Source organism: Somniosus microcephalus, chromosome 1 (assembly GCF_052327205.1).
Source record: "Somniosus microcephalus isolate GS21.2 chromosome 1, FLI_Smic_1.0, whole genome shotgun sequence".
NCBI lineage: Eukaryota > Metazoa > Chordata > Chondrichthyes > Squaliformes > Somniosidae > Somniosus > Somniosus microcephalus.
The window spans coordinates 382,469,598-382,473,537 of NC_140987.1; positions in this window are offsets into that span (position 1 = coordinate 382,469,598).

The following is a 3,940-nucleotide window of genomic DNA, read 5'->3' on the forward strand; positions in this document are numbered from 1 at the left end:
AAAAGCAAGGAAGTTATGCTAAACCTTTATAAAACACTGGTTAGGCCTCAGCTGGAGTATTGTGTTCAATTCAAGGCACTACACTTTAGGAAGTACATGGAGAGGGTGCCGAAGAGATTTACTCGAATGGTACCATGGATGAGAGACTTCATTTATGTGGAGAGACTGGAGAAGCTCGGGTTGTTATCCTTAGAGCAGAGAAGGTTAAGAGGAGATTTGATAGAATTGTTCAAACTCGTGAACAGTTTTGATAGAGTAAATAAAGAGAAACTGTTTCCAGTGGCAGAAAGGTCAGTAACCAGAGGACACAGATTTAAGGTGATTGGCAAAAGAACCAGAGGTGAGATGTGGAGAATTTGTTTTTACACAGCGAGTTGTTGTGATCTGGAATGCACTGCCTGAAAGGATGATGGAAGCAGATTCAATAGTAACATTCAAAAGAGAATTGGATAAATACTTGAAGGTGAAGACATTTGCAGGGCTATGGGGAAAGAGCAGGAGAGTGGGACTAATTTGATAGCTCTACCAAAGAGCCGGCACAGGCACAATGCGCCGAATGGCCTCCTTCTATGCTGTATCATCCTAAAGAAAGAAAGAACTTATCCTATGATAAGTTAGTCAAACACGATTTGCCTTTAACAAACCTGTGCTGGCTGTCATTTATTATCCCATATGTTTCCAAGTGACAATTCATTTTATCTCGGATTATTGTCTCTAAAAATTTCCCCACCACTGACGTTAGGTTGTCTGGCCTGTAGTTGTCGGGTTCATGCATCTCCACTTTTTTGAACAAGGATGTAATATTTGCAATCCTCCAGTCCTCTGGCACTGCACCCATAACTAAAGAGGATTTGAAGATTGTGGCCGGAGCCACCATCATCTCTGCAACCTAGGATGCATCGGCCCTACCCTTTTACTATTTATTTGTTTATAAAAGACTTTTGGGTTCCCTTTTATGTTACCTGCTAATCTATTTTCATATACTCTCTTTGCCCCTCTTATTTCCTTTTTCAGTTCTCTCTACTTTCTGTATTCAGCTTGGTTCTCCACTGTATTATGAGCTTGACATTTATCATAAGCCTCCTTTTTCTGTTTAATTTTAATCTTTATATCTTTAATCATCCAAGGAGCTCTACCCTTTCCTCCTCATGAGAATGTGTCGAGTCTGTATCCAAGCTATCTCCTCTTTGAAAGCCTTCCATTGCTCATTTACTGTCTTACCTGCCAATTGATTCCAATCCACCTGGGCCAGATCCCCTTTGAACTCCCTGAAATTAGCCCTCCTCCGATTGAGCATTTTCACATTTGATTGTTCCCTGTCCTTTTCCATAACTACTCTAAACCTATCAAAGGCTTTCAGAAAGTCCAGGTCGACAATATCTACCGGATTTCCCTCATCCACTACCCTAGCATGCCTAGACCCCACCGCCCACACCTTCCCCCCACCCCCACCCCCAAGAAAAAGTCGCATATATGAACAACAGTATAGCAACTTTCAGGATTTCCAGTACCTCACTAATAAAATGTATATACTACCACAAAACAAATAGCACTACTTGGTAAATTTCAAAGGAGCAATGTTATAACCGAGAAAGTCTTTGGCCTAGAAATTCAGTTGGTAGCGCCAGCCGCTAGCGCCTTAAGAGGGCGATAAGTGGGGCACGAAGCGGCTAGCGCCCGGGCGCGGCGCGATCTGCGCCTCTCGCGAACTTGAGTGGACATTTAGCGGCAGCGCAAAACCGCAACGCCCACTCAGCTGCGCGCACAGATCCTGATGTCATTTCATGGTGCAACGCCCTTGGTGCGCCCCGAACTGGAACTTCAGTGGCACCCCCCTTCTTTCCACCTGGCACTCCCAGCGCCTGGTTGAGTGGAACGGTTCCCAGTTGCTGTGGGGCTGGGGGGGCGCTATTTAAAGGGGGCTCTTCCTGCCTTCTTAGTGGTAGCCATTTTGGACCACTCCTTCTGTGTGAGAGAGAGAGAGATTTGCAGAGAGACAAAGGGAGAGAGCTTTCTGCTTTGACTCAGCACTCGCACAGGTAGTTCTGGCTTCAGCCCAGAGCTTTGCAGTTGGATTGATTTCTCAGTGCCATAGCCTTGAGTGGCCACATATAATGGGGGCTGCAATGGGTGGAAATGTTGGGTTTCTCCATTGCATTGAGAGGGCTCAGAGACGCTGAGAGAGAGTGCTAATCATGGCTAGATGGAGGAGGGCCAACAGGCGTCGGCACAGGAGGCCTTACCCTCCCAGGGTGTACCGCCAGCAGTTCTCCTACCTCAACATGTCTGAGCAGCAGTGCATTCGGAGGCTTCGATTCAGAAGGGAGGTGGTCACTGAGATCTGCCACCTGCTTCAGAGAGATCTGCAGCCTCAGCTGAGGAGCAGGACGTCTCTGTCGGTGACAGTGAAGGTGACGGTGGCTCTCAACTTCTATGCCACCGGCTCCTTCCAATCCACTACTGGGGACATTGCCAATGTCTCCCAGTTCGTGGTGCATTGCTGCATCCGCCAAGTCATGAATGCCCTCTTCAAAAGGAGACATCAGTACATTTCCTACCCCATGACCCTGGACAAGCAGCAGGAGCGCGCAATGGGATTTGCAAGAATAGCGGGCTTCCCCATGGTCCAGGGCGCCATTGACTGCACGCATGTGGCTTTGCGGGCGCCTCTAGAGAATGCCGAGGATTACTGCAACCTGAAGGGGTTCCATTTGTTGAACGTGCAGTTGGTGTGTGACCACAGACAGCTGATACTAGCTGTCAATGCCCGCTTTCCAGGCAGCAGCCACGACGCCTTCATCCTGCGCCAGACTTCTGTGGCAGACCTTTTCGAAGCCCTGGCTCACCCAGGAGGCTGGCTTCTCGGGGACAAGGGCTATCCTTTGTGCACCTGGCTGATGACCCCGCTCCATGCGACCAGCACCCCTGCTGAAGAGCGATACAATGACAGCCATCAAGCGACCAGGAAACCATTGAGCAAACAATCGGCGTGCTAAAGCAACGGTTCCGCTGTCTGGACCATTCCGGGGGAGCCCTTCAGTACTCGCCTGAGTGTGCTGCATGCTGCACAACCTGGCTATCCTCAGGACTCAGCCACTGCCAGCAGACATTGGAGGACCACCAGAGGAGGAGGAGGAGGAGGAGGAGCACCAAGACGGGAGGGAGGCACAAAGTGCAAGGGCCGTCCGTCAGTGGCTTATTGCAAGTCGGTTCTAGGCCCCCTCTCAGGGAATGGCTTGTGCCATTGAAAGAACATGAATGGACCTGCTCCGCAAACCCTGAGCCAGTCAAGGCAACAAATAGTTCAAAGTGCAAACATGCACAATCTGAATAAAGACAATTATTTATTTTAACAAACTCTGTGCCCTTCCCGCATGACAAACAAATACAGAGAAATCCCCCAAAAAACAGTCAGACACATAACTGGCTCTCACAACCTGGAGACAATGAACAAAAGAGTTAAACAAAAATGACCATGCTCCTCAGCTTTCACAAAAAAAAACACAGCATTTTGCCACACCTCCTACTTTTTGGCCTGCGAGGGTGATCTGCCTCGCTTGCGAGATTGGCCCCTTCCCACCCTGCAGCTCCTCCGCAATGGGACCCCAGTGGCTGCAGCAAGGCTGGGGGAAGGCTGCTGAGGGTCAGATAGTGAGTTGGCAGATGCCCTTGGGGGACGGCCTGGACCAGCTCTGGGCCTGGAGGGCCCGGCTACTGACTGCTCCAACTCTGCTTGGGTGGCAGCAGTCTGTCTTACGGGTGGTGGCAGCTGCAGTGGAGGAGTGACAGTGTTGGCAGCAGGAATGCTGCCAACCTGACAGAGCACAGGCACTCCCTGGCTGGACGAGACACTGGCACTCGCACGGGGCAGCACTGAACCATGCGCAGCAATCTGCTGAAGCACAGACTGCTGGCCTGCTGCGGCACGGCAAGGGCCCCG